General features: G+C 38.7%; 1 long non-coding RNA gene across 1 annotated transcript in view; it reads right to left on the reverse strand.

The window, feature by feature from the left end:
• LOC131489782 (uncharacterized) overlaps positions 1 to 19,295 on the reverse strand; it is a 44,832-nt gene extending 25,537 nt beyond the window's left edge. Inside the window, exon 1 of the long non-coding RNA XR_009250740.1 lies at positions 19,173 to 19,295. This is a non-coding gene — a long non-coding RNA (uncharacterized LOC131489782). The remainder of the gene's footprint in view (positions 1 to 19,172) is intronic.
• Between the last annotated feature and the right edge of the window lie 1,543 nt (positions 19,296 to 20,838).

Genomic DNA, 20,838 nt, shown 5'->3' on the forward strand with positions numbered 1-20,838 from the left:
AACACATTTCCCAGCTGATGACAGTTGGAACCTACCAAAATGTTGGTTGAGAAATAGCCCGATACTTTGCAAACACTGGGGAAGGTTAGGAAGCTGACAGGAAGGCCTGGTGCTTTTACTCTATTGTCTTTCTAGCCAAGCAGGGTCTTCCCCTAGGACACAAAACCCAAAAATGTTTAGTTAAAGGATTCAAACGACGTAATTTGTTAGAGGGGAGGGCTTTAAAAAAACTCATATTAAAATGCAGATATGTAAACTATATAGTGTCAATTCTTTCCTATCTCCTTCAACACAGACCTTAGAAATTGAATTGTTTGAAATGCAGTTTGAAAGGGATCTCAGCATGCATCCATGATATGCAAGTTTATTTTTTTTTATTTTTTATTTATTTATTTATTTATTTTTTAATATATGAAATTTACTGTCAAATTGGTTTCCATACAACACCCAGTGCTCATCCCAAAAGGTGCCCTCCTCAATACCCATCACCCACCCTGCCCTCCCTCCCACCCCCCATCAACCCTCAGTTTGTTCTCAGTTTTTAACAGTCTCTTATGCTTTGGCTCTCTCCCACTCTAACCTCTTTTTTTTTTTTTTCCCTTCCCCTCCCCCATGGGTTTCTGTTAAGTTTCTCAGGATCCACATAAGAGTGAAACCATATGGTATCTGTCTTTCTCTGTATGACTTATTTCACTTAGCATCACACTCTCCAGTTCCACCCACATTGCTACAAAAGGCCATATTTCATTCTTTCTCATTGCCACGTAGTATTCCATTGTGTATATAAACCACAATTTCTTTATCCATTCATCAGTTGATGGACATTTAGGCTCTTTCCATACTTTGGCTATTGTTGAGAGTGCTGCTATAAACATTGGGGTACAAGTGCCCCTATGCATCAGTACTCCTGTATCCCTTGGATAAATTCCTAGCAGTGCTATTGCTGGGTCATAGGGTAGGTCTATTTTTAATTTTCTGAGGAACCTCCACACTGCTTTCCAGAGCGGCTGCACCAATTTGCATTCCCACCAACAGTGCAAGAGGGTTCCCGTCTCTCCACATCCTCTCCAGCATCTATAGTCTCCTGATTTCTTCATTTTGGCCACTCTGACTGGCGTGAGGTGGTATCTGAGTGTGGTTTTGATTTGTATTTCCCTGATGAGGAGCGACGTTGAACATCTTTTCATGTGCCTGTTGGCCATCCGGATGTCTTCTTTAGAGAAGTGTCTATTCATGTTTTCTGCCCATTTCTTCACTGGGTTATTTGTTTTTCAGGTGTGGAGTTTGATGAGCTCTTTATAGATTTTGGATACTAGCCCTTTGTCCGATATGTCATTTGCAAATATCTTTTCCCATTCCGTTGGTTGCCTTTTAGTTTTGTTGGTTGTTTCCTTTGCTGTGCAGAAGCTTTTTATCTTCATAAGGTCCCAGTAATTCACTTTTGCTTTTAATTCCCTTGCCTTTGGGGATGTGCCGAGTAAGAGATTGCTACGGCTGAGGTCAGAGAGGTCTTTTCCTGCTTTCTCCTCTAGGGTTTTGATGGTTTCCTGTCTCACATTCAGGTCCTTTATCCATTTTGAGTTTATTTTTGTGAATGGTGTGAGAAAGTGGTCTAGTTTCAACCTTCTGCATGTTGCTGTCCAGTTCTCCCAGCACCATTTGTTAAAGAGACTGTCTTTTTTCCATTGGATGTTCTTTCCTGCTTTGTCAAAAATGAGTTGGCCATACGTTTGTGGGTCTAGTTCTGGGGTTTCTATTCGATTCCATTGGTCTATGTGTCTGTTTTTATGCCAATACCATGCTGTCTTGATGATGACAGCTTTGTAGTAGAGGCTAAAGTCTGGGATTGTGATGACTCCTGCTTTGGTCTTCTTCTTCAAAATTACTTTGGCTATTCGGGGCCTTTTGTGGTTCCATATGAATTTTAGGATTGCTTGTTCTAGTTTCAAGAAGAATGCTGGTGCAATTTTGATTGGGATTGCATTGAATGTGTAGATAGCTTTGGGTAGTATTGACATTTTGACAATATTTATTCTTCCAATCCATGAGCAGGGAATGTCTTTCCATTTCTTTATATCTTCTTCAATTACCTGCATAAGCTTTCTATAGTTTTCAGCATACAGATCTTTTACATCTTTGGTTAGATTTATTCCTAGGTATTTTATGCTTCTTGGTGCAATTGTGAATGGGATCAGTTTCTTTATTTGTCTTTCTGTTGCTTCATTGTTAGTGTATAAGAATGCAACTGATTTCTGTACATTGATTTTGTATCCTGCAACTTTGCTGAATTCATGTATCAGTTCTAGCAGACTTTTGGTGGAGTCTATCGGATTTTCCATGTATAATATCATGTCATCTGCAAAAAGCGAAAGCTTGACTTCATCTTTGCCAATTTGGATGCCTTTGATTTCCTTTTGTTGTCTGATTGCTGATGCTAGAACTTCCAGCACTATGTTAAACAACAGCGGTGAGAGTGGGCATCCCTGTCGTGTTCCTGATCTCAGGGAAAAAGCTCTCAGTTTTTCCCCATTGAGGATGATGTTAGCTGTGGGCTTTTCATAAATGGCTTTTATGATCTTTAAGTATGTTCCTTCTATCCCGACTTTCTCAAGGGTTTTTATTAAGAAAGGGTGCTGGATTTTGTCAAAGGCCTTTTCTGCATCGATTGACAGGATCATATGATTCTTCTCTTTTTTTTTGTTAATGTGATGTATCACGTTGATCGATTTGCGAATGTTGAACCAGCCCTGCATCCCAGGAATGAATCCCACTTGATCATGGTAAATAATTCTTTTTATATGCTGTTGAATTCGATTTGCTAGTATCTTACTGAGAATTTTTGCATCCATATTCATCAGGGATATTGGCCTGTAATTCTCTTTTTTTACTGGGTCTCTGTCTGGTTTAGGAATCAAAGTAATACTGGCTTCATAGAATGAGTCTGGAAGTTTTCCTTCCCTTTCTATTTCTTGGAATAGCTTGAGAAGGATAGGTATTATCTCTGCTTTAAACGTCTGGTAGAACTCCCCTGGGAAGCCATCTGGTCCTGGACTCTTATTTGTTGGGAGATTTTTGATAACCGATTCAATTTCTTCGCTGGTTATGGGTCTGTTCAAGCTTTCTATTTCCTCCTGATTGAGTTTTGGAAGAGTGTGGGTGTTTAGGAATTTGTCCATTTCTTCCAGGTTGTCCAATTTGTTGGCATATAATTTTTCATAGTATTCCCTGATAATTGTTTGTATCTCTGAGGGATTGGTTGTCATAATTCCATTTTCATTCATGATTTTATCTATTTGGGTCATCTCCCTTTTCTTTTTGAGAAGCCTGGCTAGAGGTTTGTCCATTTTGTTTATTTTTTCAAAACACCAACTCTTGGTTTCGTTGATCTGCTCTACAGTTTTTTTAGATTCTATATTGTTTATTTCTGCTCTGATCTTTATGATTTCTCTTCTTCTGCTGGGTTTAGGCTGCCTTTGCTGTTCTGCTTCTATTTCCTTTAGGTGTGCTGTTAGATTTTGTATTTGGGATTTTTCTTGTTTCTTGAGATAGGCCTGAATTGCAATGTATTTTCCTCTCAGGACTGCCTTCGCTGCGTCCCAAAGCGTTTGGATTGTTGTATTTTCATTTTCGTTTGTTTCCATATATTTTTTAATTTCTTCTCTAATTGCCTGGTTGACCCACTCATTCGTTAGTAGGGTGTTCTTTAACCTCCATGCTTTTGGAGGTTTTCCAGACTTTTTCCTGTGGTTGATTTCAAGCTTCATAGCATTGTGGTCTGAAAGTATGCATGGTATAATTTCAATTCTTGTAAACTTATGAAGGGCTGTTTTGTGACCCAGTATATGATCTATCTTGGAGAATGTTCCATGTGCACTCGAGAAGAAAGTATATTCTGTTGCTTTGGGATGCAGAGTTCTAAATATATCTGTCAAGTCCATCTGATCCAATGTATCATTCAGGGCCCTTGTTTCTTTATTGACTGTGTGTCTAGATGATCTATCCATTTCTGTAAGTGGGGTGTTAAAGTCCCCTGCAATGACCACATTCTTATCAATAAGGTTGCTTATGTTTATGAGTAACTGTTTTATATATCTGGGGGCTCCGGTATTTGGCGCATAGACATTTATAATTGTTAGCTCTTCCTGATGGATAGACCCTGTAATTATTATATAATGCCCTTCTTCATCTCTTGTTACAGCCTTTAATTTAAAGTCTAGTTTGTCTGATATAAGTATGGCTACTCCAGCTTTCTTTTGGCTTCCAGTAGCATGATAAATAGTTCTCCATCCCCTCACTCTCAATCTAAAGGTGTCCTCAGATCTCAAATGAGTCTCTTGTAGACAGCAAATAGATGGGTCTTGTTTTTTTATCCATTCTGATACCCTATGTCTTTTGGTTGGCGCATTTAATCCATTTACATTCAGTGTTATTATAGAAAGATACGGGTTTAGAGTCATTGTGATGTCTGTATGTTTTATGCTTGTAGTGATGTCTCTGGTACTTTGTCTCACAGGATCCCCCTTAGGATCTCTTGTAGGGCTGGTTTCGTGGTGACAAATTCCTTCAGTTTTTGTTTGTTTGGGAAGACCTTTATCTCTCCTTCTATTCTAAATGACAGACTTGCTGGATAAAGGATTCTCGGCTGCATATTTTTTCTGTTTAGCACACTGAAGATATCGTGCCAAGCCTTTCTGGCCTGCCAAGTTTCAAAGGAGAGATCAGTCACGAGTCTTATAGGTCTCCCTTTATATGTGAGGGCACGTTTATCCCTTGCTGCTTTCAGAATTTTCTCTTTATCCTTGTATTTTGCCAGTTTCACTATGATATGTCGTGCAGAAGATCGATTCAAGTTACGTCTGAAGGGAGTTCTCTGTGCCTCTTGGATTTCAATGCCTTTTTCCTTCCCCAGTTCAGGGAAGTTCTCAGCTATAATTTCTTCAAGTACCCCTTCAGCACCTTTCCCTCTCTCTTCCTCCTCTGGGATACCAATTATGCGTATATTATTTCTTTTTAGTGTATCACTTAGTTCTCTAATTTTCCCCTCATACTCCTGGATTTATCTCTCTTTCTTTCAGCTTCCTCTTTCTCCATAACTTTATCTTCTAGTTCACCTATTCTCTCCTCTGCCTCTTCAATCCGAGCCGTGGTGGTTTCCATTTTGTTTTGCATTTCGTTTAAAGCGTTTTTCAGCTCCTCGTGACTGTTCCTTAGTCCCTTGATCTCTGTAGCAAGAGATTCTCTGCTGTCCTGTATACTGTTTTCAAGCCCAGCGATTAATTTTATGACTATTATTCTAAATTCACTTTCTGTTATATTATTTAAATCCTTTTTGATCAGTTCATTAGCTGTTGTTATTTCCTGGAGATTCTTCTGAGGGGAATTCTTCCGTTTGGTCATTTTGGATAGTCCCTGGAGCGGTGAGGACCCGCAGGGCACTTCCCCAGTGCTGTGGTGTATAACTGGAGTTGGTGGGCGGGGCCGCAGTCCGACCTGATGTCTGCCCCCAGCCCACCGCTGGGGCCACAGTCAGACTGGTGTGTGCCTTCTCTTCCCCTCTCCTAGGGGCGGGATTCACTGTGGGGTGTTGTGGCCCGTCTGGTCTACTTGCACACTGCCAGGCTTGTGGTGCTGGGGAGCTGGCGTATTAGCTGGGGTGGGTAGGCAAGGTGCACGGGGGCGGGAGGGGCAGGCTTAGCTCGCTTCTCCTTAGGTGATCCACTTCAGGAGGGGCCCTGTGGCAGCGGGAGGGAGTCAGATCCGCTGGCTGGAGGTTTGGCTCCGCAGAAGCACAGAGTTGGGTGTTTGCGCCGAGCGAGCAAGTTCCCTGGCGGGAACTGGTTCTCTTTGGGACTTCCGCTGGGGGATGGGCGGGGGAGATGGCGCTGGCGAGCGCCTTTGTTCCCCGCCAAGCTGAGCTCTGCCGTCCGGGGGCTCAGCAGCTCTCCCTCCCTTTGTCCTCCAGCCTTCCTGCTTTCTGAGCAGAGCTGTTAACTTCTGACCTCCCAGACGCTAAGTCGCGCTTGCTGTCGGAACACAGTCCGTCCGGCCCCTCCGCTTTTGCCAGCCCGACTCGGGGGCTCTGCTTGGCCGGCGAGCCGCCCCTCCGCCCCGGCTCCCTCCCACCAGTCCGTGGAGCGCGCACCGCCTCGCGCCCTTCCTACCCTCTTCCGTGGGCCTCTCGTCTGCGCTTGGCTCCGGAGACTCCGTTCTGCTAATCCTCTGGCGGTTTTCTGGGTTCTGTAGGCAGGTGTAGGTGGAATCTAAGTGATCAGCAGGACGCGCGGTGAGCCCAGCGTCCTCCTACGCCGCCATCTTCCGGAACTCCCATGATATGCAAGTTTAAAGGTAACATGATACATCCCATTTCTGTAATTAAAATTAATGGGAAAATGAAAAAAATGGTGTGCCTAGGTCTGACTTTTCCAAAAGCAAAATATATTTGTCTTCTTGAGTGAATATATATGGCCCTGTGTTAAGAGGCTGTAATGTAGGTGTTATCTGTGGGGGTGTATGTGTGTGTAAGTTTATATGCTAAATGTAAGAAAAATCTTTCATTACCTTCCATTCTTTACTCTCCATGACCTCCAGTACCATCGTATATATCAAACTTACCTTTGCCTGTAATTTTACCATTGCTTTCTGATTCATCACTGCTCTTGTCTCTTCCCCCTTTGGGCTACTCTGAGACTGCCTCAAAAGTTATAGTATGCTCTCAGCATGTCATTTCTGACTCAAAAATCTGAAATGGTCACCCAGTGCCTGCTATAAAAATCCAAACCCTGGCCTGGCATTTAAGGCTTTCACAAGTGGCCTCAAATTAACTTTGTATTCATTTCATAACTCATTTCATAAATATTTACAGACTGTCCACTGAATGTCATTTTGCTTTTTCCTCACCTTGTTGACCATACATTTTCTACTTTTAGGGTTTTTTTTATTCCTCTCCCACCATACATTGTGCTTTTCCATTTCTGCAACTTTATTTTGCTGTACCCTTTCCTTCCTAAAGCTTTACCTGCCAGACCCTACCAGAAATGTCTTTCAAGGCTGCATTTCAAAGACATCTCTTTCTTGAAATCTTCCCTATTACTGGATTTGAAAATGACTTCTTCCTCTCCAGAACTTTGATAGTTTTCAACTCATAACCCTTAGAACTTATTAGTATTACTTTATATTATACAGATCTTCTTGACCTACACTGTGGTTGTGTCCTGATAAACCCACTGTACTTTGAAAATATTGTAAGCCAAATGCTTAATACATCTAAGCTACTGAACATCATAGCTTAGCCTCGCCTACCTTAAAACATGCTCAGGATATTTGCATTTAGCCTACAGTTGGACAAAACTATCACACACAAAGCCTATTTGATAATGAAGTGTTAAATATCATGGAATTTATTGAATACCCTGATGAAAATGAAAAACAGACTGGTCAGTCATATGGCTACAGAATGATTGTATTGGTTGTTCTTACCCTTGTGATGATGTGACTGACTGAGCAGCTGCCCAGCATCACAAGAGAGGATCAGACCACATATTGCTAGCCTGGTAAAAAGATTAAAACTCAAAAGTCAAAGTATGGTTTCTACTCAAAGTATATTGCTTTCATACCATCATCAAGTCAAAAAACTATAAGTCGGGGACTGTCTGTATATGTATATCCTGCATCTGGCCTAAAAGAGTCTTAAAAGTTGAAGCCTTTGTTTCATACAGCTTCAGGTCCTTCCCCAAACTAGTACATGTAGTCATGGTGACTTGTACATCCAGATAACATTGGGAAAGTGATGTCACCTAGCAATGTTCTAATTCCCTTGTCCATGAAATATGGATGATGATCTTTCTGTCTTGGAGAATCATGAAAAGTAAAAGGGGGTAATGTTTGTAAATCTGTGTGGAGCTCTAAGTATTAGGTATAATTTATATTATCTCAATTTTTAATATTTACAATGTATCCAGAGACATAAATAAGTGAATGAAGATAGTAGTACATGTAAGTAAACACTAACGCAGGAGCATTAGCTCTTTGCTGGATGCTTTTCATAGATTTAACAGAGTTCACACTGTAACCTTATAAGGCTGGTACTAGAAACTTGACTGAATAGGTGAGGCTGGGCAGGCTACATGTAAATAGTCTGACTCCAAACAAATACTGTGATGTTCTTCAAACTCTCAGGAATGTATTCCTTGGACTGTCCTAAATAACAGGAGAACTTTGTTCAACTAGACTCAGGGACAACATACCCCCAGCTCTACTATGGACCCATTCCCCCATTCCTTGAGTGTGTGAAAATAAATTCACTGCAACTCAGAGGAACAATCTGAGGATTTGCTTGGACCCCACTAACCCCATTTCCTGTGCTGCTGCTGTTCTTCCCCCAGATCCAGTTCTATCTAAGATTTCCCTAAATTTGTGTCTGAATGCATTAATTAACTTTTTGTTAAACAGTCCTCTAGACTGCCTGTTACAAATGTGGATCCCTGCCACCATTGTAACAAGTGTTCCAGGTGACATTGATGAAACCTGTCCTCAGACTACACTAAGAAATAATGCTCTAGACAATAAAGCTCAAATGTATTTAGGACACGACATAGAGACTTTCCATTTGGTATGAAGAGAGACTGGTAACATTTAATAGGATGGGGAGACTAGAGATTATCAAGCGTCACTCCCCATTCCATTCAGGAAAATGAAACCTACATAGAGGTTAATTGGAATAAATCAGCATAAGGAATTAAGGCCAACAATAATTCTTGTGGTGATTTTTAATGGAAGTCTCATTCATTCATTCAATACCATCTTCTTGAGCCCCCACATTATAGTGTCATTCACTGAAGAAAGCCAGCCATAAGTAGCCTCATCTCTCTGGGAGTTTACAATCTGGGTGTGGAAACTAAATTATCTTATAAACAAAAACTATAAAACATGAACAGAAATTCCAAAGAGATTATCACTTGATGTATCTCAAATAGTGAATTAAAAACACACATGCACAGATTTTAAGTTTTTATGTGTAATGTGGGAGCTGGTGTGAAACAAGACAGGTGTTTTTAGAGAAGGTGAGGGCTTATCTGCTTTATCACCAGCACAGTCCTCCTGAGTGGGAGGGGTCCTGGACAATGAGTCAAGGCCTTGCCAGCCCATTTCCCACATTTCCTCATCTGTACACTCAGACTTGGGAATGATGGCTTCTTTTGTTGTTGTTTTCATGTGGAGAAAAATACATGTTCTTTCCTTCAAAGTAAACATTTTGGAAACTGTTGTGATTGTTCAGATTTCTTTAAAGACCTTGACGCCACTTACCATTGCTTTTTAGACTGCAGGGAACATAATGAAACTGAAGTCTCTCATGGAGCTTTTATTCCTCTTCTTTCAGACTTAATAGAAAGCAGTAGGGGACACTTGGGCCACCAATGTCAGTGCCATTTCAGGATCTGCTTTGGTTTTATTCTCAAGAAAAATGGCATTGAATTAATTTTTTTTTTTAAACAGATGTTTTGCTCAGAAGAAGCCCTAACATTTGCCATTTATCTCCTTCTCTTCCTTCTCCTCTCCCACTCCCCTGGCCTGTCTTTTCTTCCTCTGGGACAGGACAAAGGCCTGAGTTTGAATGGGGTCTTCCCCTGATAGTGTTTCTGGCAAACTTTATTTGACCAGGGTCCACAGTATGAAATACATTTTACATTGAGATTCAACATTAAACACACAGAAGCACACACATATATCTTTTGACAGAGTTTGTATCTTTACTATTAAGTTTACACATTTTTTTCCTTTAGACATCTCCCACTTCCAAAATATTAACTTTGAATCTATCTTCTGGTATTTGGTCTTTAGCAGTCTAATTATTATTATTTTTTTTAATATTGATTCATTTTTGAGAGAGAGAGAGACACAGAGTGTGAGTCGGAGAGGGACAGAGAGCAAGAGAGGGAGACACAGAACTCGAAGCAGGCTCCATGCCCCAACCTGTCAGCACAGAGCCAATTGTGGGGCTCGAACTCACGAACCGTGAGATCATGACCTGAGTTGAAGTCGGAGACTCAACCGACCAAGCCACCCAGGGGCCCCTCAAATTTAATTTTTAACATGGAGTCTCACTGTACTTCTATTTCATTAGATAAGGATTCACTTTTCTTGAATCTTCAACTCATTTTAGTGAACTCTAAACGCGGCATTTTCACCTCTGAGTTCTCAAAAATTGTAAGCAGCCATCACCAAAACAGCAACAATGAACAAAAACAAACAAACCTTGGTTGCAGGTCATATTCTCAGATATTTTTGATCCATTTAAGAAATAGTAAGTTAACTTCACCCTTAATGGCTTACAACAGGCAAACTGAAAACCCTGCTTGGCTTCAGAGAAGTAGAGCTTGTTAGTGGCTGCAACAGTAAGTAATGGGAAGGATTTGGAAGCTGAGCTCAGTGGAAGGCAGACAGCAGTCTATTACTCAGGTTGGCCAAGGGAGTAGCCAATGAGCAAAGGGAGAGCCATTCCTTACCCTTCAGATAGTTTTTAAGTCTTCTGGAAGGTCAGCATTTTACTTAGACTATAAATCACTCACGACTATATTGTGACTTTCAAGGAACCCCAGGCACTTTCCTTCACAGGTCACTCTCTCAATAAATAAATAAGTAAGTAAATAGGTAAGTAAGTAAGTAAATAAATAAATAAATAAATTTATTACTGTGTTGATATAAAGACAAATATAATCCAGGCTGGATTTATAATGAAATATTATTATCATCATTATTATATATTGTATTTCCTTTTATCTTCTAATTTTAAAAGAAATTAAAATTGAAATATTTTCATGTTAGTTTGCAAACTGGGCCTTTGTACACGGAGGGCAGGGAGACTCAAGAGGCAAGGCACTCCAGATTGGTAATTGGAACTTCTAATAAGCAAGGGAATTTACATATTAAGCTTATCTTGGGCAGGTGCAAGATGAGAAGATCTCCACACCCACCAGCCAGAATCATAAGGCCTTATATAGAGACCTTAACTGGGTTCAGTCACATATTTAGTTCAGATGGTGTCAACACCTTACTCTCTCGAGGCTGATTCCTTCGAACAGCTCCTAGTGTGGGAATGGTGGGCGGAAAGTACATTTCAAGGACAAGGGAGTGAAGACTGTCTGATTCTCCTGACCCAGCTTGTTGCCAACTGACGGTCTCATTTTTTCAGTGACCTCTTCCAACATTTCATGAACTCCCAACTCTATAGTAGGGCCTAGATACTGTGCTTATCACCTGGATGAATATTTTGTCTAGAATCCCTAAATTTTAATGCAAAGTATACTTTGTAATTCACAGGTGAAAGAACTGACTCCTTTTCTTTTATGAGTAGAAAACATGTTGTAATTTCTAGATAATGAAAAGTAGCATATATGGTTGCATCTGCTTCTTTTAGTTAATATTACAAATGTTGTGGTTGGTTGTTTTTAGAGATATCGTGGTGGCTGTGAGTAGCAGAACTGTTTGGAATTTGGGTTGGAGACCAGTGTGTGCCTAGGGTCAGAGGTAAACCTTTGAAATTTTACAAGGAATTAGACTAGAAGCAGGGTGCTTCATGGAATTACACTAGAAGCAGGATGCAGAAAGTTTGACAAAAGAAAATATCCTTTGGGTTTGGCATTTGGTCCAGGACGACTTTTCTAAAGGAAAAAGAAATATATCTTATACAAGTAATATATATTTAAAAGCAATAATAGGTAAACAATGCAGATAATAAAAAGGAACATCTGTAGTTCAATAATTCCCCAGAGATCTAGTCATTGTTATTATGAACCACAATCTTTAAGAAGCATATGCATATATTTATGTATGAACATTTAAAACTTTTAACAAAAAAATGATCTATTATTATATAGGTTGTTCTGCTGCCTGCACTTTTACTTAAAAATAAATCATTAGACTACTTGCATATCATTAGTTTTTCATCTAAAATATAATTCCTAATCCATGGTAGGACAACCTAACACTTGTTCAATGGGTCTCTTGCCTATGGAATTCAAGCTCTCCATAGCTATTTGCTAATACAAGCAGTGTTGTCCTAAAGTTGCATAAGCCTGTGAACACAGCTGTATGCGTCTATATTCTCTCAGAAAAAAAGTTCCTTGAAGTGTAGTTCTCAGGGAAATTGCTATATACTTCAGACAGTTAACCATTTTTACATCTTCTTTAAAGAACTATCTAGGGGCACCTGGGTGGTTCAGTTGGTTAAGCATCTGACTTCAGCTCAGGTCATGATCTCACACTCCTGGCTTCGAGCCCCGCTTTAGATTCTGTGCTGACAGCTCAGAGCCTGGAGCCTGTTTCAGATTCTGTGTGTGTGTCTCTCTCTCTGCCCCACCCATGCTTGTGTTTTGTCTCTCCCTCTCTCTCTCTCTCTCTCTCTCTCTCTCTCTCTCTCTGAAAAATAAACATTAAAAAAATTTAAGAACTATGTATTCATGCCTATATCCCATTTCTTACTTTTTTTCTTGATTAGAAGACAGGCTTTATATAATAAAACTGTTAATCCTATGTATCTTTTGAAAATATTTGTAGTTTTTTTACATTTTTTGAAGTTACTTTTTTTTCTCTCTACACATGTTTTAAAAGTTTATTTGGTAAAATCTATAAAATCTATTTGACTTCCTTCTTTGGTGATATTTCTTCTATTATTTGAAGTTTAAAAATATGTCTGTTTAAATTATTTGTGATTCATTTTGGTATAGTATATGAAGTATAACCAAATTTTGCATTTGTTTGTTTTTTTTTTCCAACTGCATTTATAAACAAAATACATTCCTACTTTTTTTTAAGATTGCTTCTGTATGATGTTCTACATTCTGATATGAAAAGTGTGGCCGGTTTCTATACTTTCCCTATTTTTCATTGATCTATTAGTCTATTTCTGTACCAGAATCATACAGTTTTGATTTTTGAAGTTGTAAAAAATAAAACAATGAACTGATTATGTCTTTTTTTCCTTGAAATGAGCTACTTTATCATTTACTTTGTTAGAAGAAATGTAGTATAGTTTTTTCAGGTCAAATATTTGGAAAAGTTATTGACATCTTTAAGGTTTAATTCAGAAGAGTAAGTTTTTTCACAGTATCTTCCCATCCAGGAACATGGAACATCACTCTGTTTATTTATTTACTCATGCACACGCACACACACACACACACACACACACACGTGCATGTGGATGTGTAAATATATAGTTAGATAAAGTTTTATATACTTCTTTGACTAATGCATTTTTGCTTCTTGATATTTTTTATTTTGGTTGCTATGGCAAATAGAATCTTTTTTTTTTTTATTATGTGTTCTAAGTGGTTATTGCCACTGGGTAGGAAAGCTTTAGATTTCTCTACTTATTTTGTAACTGCAAACCTTACTGTATTTCATTGTTAGCTCAAAATAATTTTTTCTTTGATTCACTGGGTTTTTGGAGTAGACAATCTTATAATCTGTAAGTAATGGTATTTTGTCACTTCCTTTACAGTATTTATAGCTCTATATTTTTATTATCCTATTTCATAAGGTAGAACTTCAGAAACTTGTTGAATAATAGCAGTGCTAGCAGGCATCTCCTTTTTTCCCCCAGAATTTATTGGAAATGCTTCCGGAGTTATGTAGTCAAATAAGGTGTACATAGTTTCGAAAACAAGTCTTTATCCATATTCTTAGTTCATTCTGAAGCTTCTTTTTTTTTCACCTTAGTCTGTTTATTTTCAAACAGAAATGGATTTGGGATATCTGGGTGGTTCAGTCAGTTAAGCGTCCAACTCTTGATTTTAGCTTGGTCATGATCTTGTGGTCTGTGAGTTGGAGCCCCACCTTGGGCTCAGCTAGGAGAGTAGAGCCTGCTTGGGATTCTCTCTCTCTCTCTCTCTCTCTCTCTCTCTCTCTCTCTCTCTCCTTCTCTCCCTCCCTCCCCCTTCCATACTCTTGTGCAGGCTGTCTCTCACTTTCTCAAAATAAATAAATAAACTTTAAAAAAAATAAGAAACAGATTTGAACTTTGTGAAATGCATTTTGGCAATTATTAGGTTAATTACATTTTTGTCTCTCTTTTTACCTATTGATGGGAGAAATTATATTTATGGCTGTCCTAATAGGTGAGCCCATCTTGCACACCTGGTGTAAATGTTATTGGGCCATGGTGTATCATTCTTTTGATATGGCACAGAATTTAATTTGCTAAAATTTTGCTTAGCATTTTTGCAGCTATACTTATAAGTGTGATTATTTGGTAGTATGTGTGTGCACACATATGTGTTTGCATACACACATTTTCCTTACCAAGCATGGTATTAGGTTTATGCCAGCTACTTAAAATGAACTGAAAAAATTCATATTTTCTATATGACCTATAAATCTACAATTTAGATTTCATGAAAATGTTGCTGTCCCTGAAGATGTGATAGATCAACCCAGAGTAATCTCACCCAGATTGTTTTGTCTTTCTAGTCAGTCTCTCTGGCATTAAAAACGACTTTCTCCCCATAATCTACTAAGTACCCATCAAGCCTCTACCTTTCTGAGTTCACATGCAACACACAGGAAACGGTCAAAGAAAGTCAACATAAAAAAAGATGGTGTACAAAGCAATTCATTCCAAGCCCAAAGGAGTGGCACACACAATGCATTTTATTGGAATTCAGAAGAATTAACAAATAGTATTGGCCTCTTTGATTTAGAAAGTTTGTTGTTGTTCCTTCTTTTGTTTTGTTTGGTTTTGTTTCTGTCTGAATGAGGAGGGATTTGAGCTTAATATCAGGCTAACCTAGCTGAGAAGTGCTAAGAGTACCTTAGCTGTAAGTATGAACTGCTGTTGGGATATTGACTTGAGTGCTTGAGGCACTAGAGGACATTCTGGCAGAACTGAAAACAGCACATGAGGGGTATAATGTTAAAAAGACTGGAGTCAGATGCCCAGGGAACCTGTAATATGTACAATTCTTCCATCTACAAAAACCTATTTCCTTCCATAGATGCTTTAATGAAAACTTCTAGCTCATTGACATAATACCAAAGGTTCAAATAGATAACTTGCAGGTCCCCTTCCAATTTTTTCACTCTTTGAGTCTTTGAGTTTCTAAAGCCCCAGAGTGCCTCTTGGCCTCTGGAACTGGGCATGATTTGACCCAAGATTTCAGTAACAAAATGGTTTTCAGTTTAACCTATGTAGTTCATTTCTTCACTTAATCATGAACTTCCAACTCTTTGTGAGCCAACAACAACAACAATAGTGGTTTGTATAAGTCACATAAGAGAAAGGCACATCTATATCTTATGAGTCTATTTACAAAGGGAATTATAGAAGATGTCTGCTTACTAGAAAAAAAATCACCTAAGTTAAGACAGTGAAAGTGCCATTAAGTCATTTTTCCATCCCTCAGAACCTGGCAGGGAATTGTTCCCTGTGGTGCATTTTCCTGCTTCTCTTGCAGCCAGGTTTTAAACATCTTAAGCTATAGTACTACCTTCCCCTCCCTTGAGCAGTGACTGTACTGCCTCATAAATCTCTTTGGTTGGAATTCTTTCCAACATAACTCCAGGTCCCTTGTGATGGATTCTTTCTGCCCCTGGGAGGCCCCTTAGTTTTGTCATGTGCTAAGGGAAAGAAAGCAGGAATTGGATTTGTGCAAACTTCAGAAAGCGAATCTTTCTGTCCTTTGTTTACATTCTTAGCTATATACTGAAATCTTTAGATCTTACAGAATGCAACACTGACATTATCACACAGGGAACCTCATATATCAATTAGTTGAGCATTCATGGTAAGTTCCACAAGAATGGGAAACTTGGACAGCTTATTCAACTCTGGAAACCGAGTCTAAAAGAGTGCCTGGCAAATAGTAGGTGCCTGATAAATACATGTTAAATGTCTGTATAAATCAGTGGATTGCTGCATGTCAAGCAAAATATGCCCAGTGGGAATGCCCACAAAAGAAACATAGGACTCCTGCCTCACAGAAAACTACGTCTAATTGGAGAGACAGATTCATACTGGAAATTAAGTAGTCTGTAGGAGATAAGGGTTTAAGAGCCATAATGCAGATTCTGAGGCTATGGGTTGATGGGCAGGATTTAAATCACCAGAAGGGCAGAGCAATCCATGGAAGAGACCACTGCTCTTTCCCCTTGTCCCCTTAACTACTTCTCAGAACACCTGTAAGTTTATCCAACTCAATTACTCTGAAGTCACTGAGAACCTGGCTTTATAACCTATGATTGAGAAGATGTTAGTCTTTATTCAAATGACATTGCAGCCAGAACCCTAGCTGGTAAATCAATGGAAACATGCTACTCTGACTGGAACAAAGTAGTGAGCCCTTGTGATGCACCCTGAACAGGTTCACAGAACCTCAAGGACCCTCCAAGAGCAGTCTGGGGGACACCTGCCCTCTGTGAGCATGTGAGGAACTCTGGTTCTATCTCTCCACTCTTCTCATTCTATAGATTTTTCCAACCACACCTAGCCAGCCCTCTACTTAGCCCTTTAGGCTAGGAGTATTTTTGTGAGCATGTGACAACCCAACATCTAGAAAGGAAACATAGAGAGTCTGCCTTCTGATGCTGTTGTTCATGTGTATGTGTTCAAATCTCTGAATAAATAGTTTGCAGGCAGTCACAACATCTCAGCACAGTAAAGTATGGAGTCCGTGCATTGTAATTCTATTTTCTGACAAAACAGCACAGGACTGCAGGACTGACCCTTTGCATGGACTCTCAGGTGATTGCTCCTAAGAAGGATGTAATTGGGGTATCATCATAATCCATCTATGGCTTTAAACTGCCTTCTACCTCAGTTTGTCCTAAAGACAGGAGTTCTCATACAAGACATCAAATGTAAAGAGTCTCATTTTTTAGAAAATACTGCCAGGAGAGATTACACATTAAATTTGTGTTACCTGTTAACACCTTTGCCTGAGTTTGTTTATCAACTTAGCTCTCCAGTCACTGAGTTAAACTTTAGTGAAATGAAATCTGAAACAGAAACAGCTGATTTCTTTTTTTATGAATTGTGTTCCCATAAAATTCATATGCCGAAGTCCTCACCTGTAATGTGACCGTATTTGGAGGTATGGCTTTTAAAGAGGTTAAATTAAGGTTAAATGAGGTCATAAGGGGGAGGGGTCTAATCCATTAGGACTGCAATCCTTATGAGAAGAGGAGGAAGCACTCGGAGTGCACAGAGAAAAGCTAATGTGAGGACGAAGTGAAAAGGTGGCCATCTTCAAGCAGGAGAGAACCTTCAGAGAAACCAAGCCTGTGGACATCTTGATTTTGGACTTCCAGTATCCAGAACTTGAGAAAATACATTTCTATTGTTTAAGCCACCCAGTCCATTGTATTTTCTTGTGGCACTCCTAAAAAACTAACATACTTTATAATTTTATGATTAATATGTTAGTGTTAACCAGTCTCTAGAATAATCCTTCCTTCAGCAAGCCTCACTTTGCCAGCTCCCTTCCTTCACAAAAATGTAAAGAAAACAGGGATGCACAGTTCTCCCTGGAATTCCCTTTTTTCACCCTTAGCAGCACTTACTAACTACACCAGGCTGAATATTTCCTAGTCACTGACCTGGTTGCACCAATGCATTGAAGCTCTTTGTTTGGCAAGTGTTGTATCCTGTTGAACATTTTATTGCTGGTCTACAGCACAGGACCTACCATATGCTTATACACTCAAAAAAGTGTTGAATTTTTTCAAATTTAATATATTGAAAGGTTGTTATGTATATATGGAAATACTCTAAAATCATTTCTCTTCAAGAACCCATAGACTATGACAATTAGCATCATAGTTAGCAACAAATCATGGTTGATTTATTATTGTCAAGTGGTGCTTTTATTGTTTTATTTTGTAGTAGGTCTGGAATAGAAGATTCTACCATATAAATAATGCTGCTGTATTTAAAATTGTGTATGTCAAACAGTTAGTGTTCTTATGCTCATGTGCAACTATTCCACACTCTACCCAGTATTTGCTGTCATGTCACATCAGTGGTTAAGATCTCCAAGGCCATCTGATGGCTTCCAGAGAAACATTTTAAGTCTTCATGTTGACAGGCATGGCTAGTCTTAACATGGCTTTCACCTAAGTTTTTAAGACTTGCTTAGCTGCCCCACTACTGTTATACACCCTTTTTAGAACACACCATATTAAACCTTCAAGAAATTCACTATTCCCTCCCTTTGTCCATCTGGAAAAACTCAATTCATATTTTAAAACTCAGTACAAATGTCATTTTCTGTGAAGCCTTAAGGATGATGCAAAGCAGTTGGTCTTTGCATTATTTTCCCATAGCATTCTAAATATTCGCTGAAAGTATAATCTCCACCTTCTGTTATAACTTCCTAGAAATACCAGTCCTAAAAAGTTCAAAGAAATACCAGTAATAACAACACACCATTACTGACTAAGAAACAATTGTCAAGTAACTTAGTAGAATTAGATGATGACTTCTGCCCCAAATCTCAACTGATTTCACAGCTTTTGGTTTCTTCCCTCTCTTTATTGCCCAAGTTTTTCCACCTTAAAACAGGGCATGATAATCCTCCTTTATTAGGCATGACATAAGGAGGACTGAGACTAGCTTGGCTTTCAGATTTACAGAAAACTCAATTGCCTGAAAGATGCTTATTTTCATAAGACACATTTCGATGACAACAATCTTAGATAAGTTGAACTTCTTCCATTACATCATTAGTCCATTTCCTTTCTTCTTCCGATCCTGTACTTCCTCACTGCATGATAATTAGATAGAATATTGTATAATTCTCACAAGCAATACACATGCGAAATGTGATGTTCACTACCAATTCAGAGATGATTTTATCAGAGAGCTCATCCAACTATTTTACCTTTGTCCTATGGTGTTTTAATTTCTTATGACATAAGCCAACTGCCCTGGAAAATTCTGAGATATCCTAAATGTTTATGACATCATGGATCCCAATATATTGCTTAGATTTATGCAAGCCTTCCTAAATATCTGATATAAATATATCATATTAGGACTAAAATTTCATAAAACTTACATATTAAATATAAGGACATTGTGGGAAAGCATCTCAAGATAAAAGAGAATACAATGCAATGTAAAAGAGTTATCCAGGTCACAAATATATCAACTTTTACACTAATTTAAAGAATTTCAGTACCTTGTTCTTGGCCCAATAAGTTAGTCTCAATGCATTTTTTATTGTTTCCATTTCAGAACCCTCAGTCAGATATGCAACTGAACATGAGAACTTCCTGCTTCCATCCTTATTCTGGTTTAGTTCTACATGAAAAATAAAGTCCAATACCCTCAGCAATACCCTCCATTGCCTTCATATTATGGCCTGAATTCAGCTTTGAGGATTGGGGCTCTACAGCTCAACCCAATGCTACCTATATACATGATATTTTGTCCTAACCAGTCTCCTTGAAATTCTCTAAACATATCCTATATCTTCATGCCGCTCTGCGTGTTGTTCCACTCCAGCTGTTTCTGCTGCCTGAAATGCCCTCCTACACCCAGATCATTTCCATTCATTCTCAGGGCCCAACCCAAATTCAATCTTTACAAATTCTTTACTCCTTTCACAGGCAAAATAAACTAATTGCTCTTCAGTAGTGTCACAATACTACACAGAGATCTTTGTTCTTTATGTTATTAGGTGAAGTGCTATTTGACATTTTCATATAGTCTCCATCTTCCTTAGCCTACCTAACATCCTCTCTCTTAAGGGTATAAGTGGTGATGTCTTTTCTAGCCATAAACATTGTGTTTTCCACTCCTGTAGAATAGTCTTATTCTATTGTATGTGACCCAATCTATATTGGATATAGACATTAGGATTGTCTGAACAGTTTTGAAATGTTTTCAATAATGAAATATACAAATATTTAAAGAATTGATAAAATTTACACATAAAGATATTTGCTGTTGACAATATGGGAAAATGTAAGTGCTCAGATATTTTCAAGAGAAACAGTAAAGTGTTTACTTTTCAAAAAGTAAAAGTAAACATATCTCTTAATTTGGGGGCACCTGGGTGGCTCAGTCAGTTGAATGTCCCACTTCGGTTTGGGCCATGATCTCAAGGTTTGTGTGTTCAAGCCCTGCCTCAGGCTCTGTGATGTCAGCATGGAGCCTGGAGCCTGCTTCAGATTCTGTGTCTCCCTCTCTCTCTGCCCCTCCCCTTCCCGTGCTCTGTCTGTCTCTCTCCAAAAAATAAACATTAAAATTTTTTTAAAAAAATACTTCTTAATTTTAAGGATGAGATGAGCTATCTTCTTAAATTTTCAGAAATGAGCTCTATACTGTGACTCTTCAAATTGAAGTTTCTAAAAACTTAGGTAGTAGGAAATTTGAATTTGAGGCAGCCTGGTATCATAACCTACCTTATCCAATTGAGGAAAAACGTGTATGAGCAAGTACAGAGTTCACAAGGATGAAAACAAAGAAAAATATTTTTTTACCTCTGAAACTCTTGAGAAAAGTAATATGGGAAAGATAATCTTTCGCATAAAGTAGTTAAGGTCAACATTTGTCTGGTCTAACAGAACAAGTCTTTTCATGGATAAATGAAATTAACTAAGAGACCCTAAGAAGTAACAACCTAGGGACCATAGTGACTGAAAGAAAACATACATTGAAAATCACTCTTCAAAGACTCTGAGGAGTTCTTTGGAAAAGAAATTCATTCATCTTTGTTTAACCAGCATTTCACAAACTTATTTAAACATGGAACACTGCTATTTTTCTGCAAAGTAACCTATCCAGCTGAGTTGAGAGAATTCTGCCTACCAGGGCTTTCCTGGTGTTTACTTTAACCAGAC

The sequence above is a fragment of the Neofelis nebulosa genome, chromosome 11 (assembly GCF_028018385.1).
Source record: "Neofelis nebulosa isolate mNeoNeb1 chromosome 11, mNeoNeb1.pri, whole genome shotgun sequence".
NCBI classification, from domain to species: Eukaryota; Metazoa; Chordata; class Mammalia; order Carnivora; family Felidae; genus Neofelis; species Neofelis nebulosa.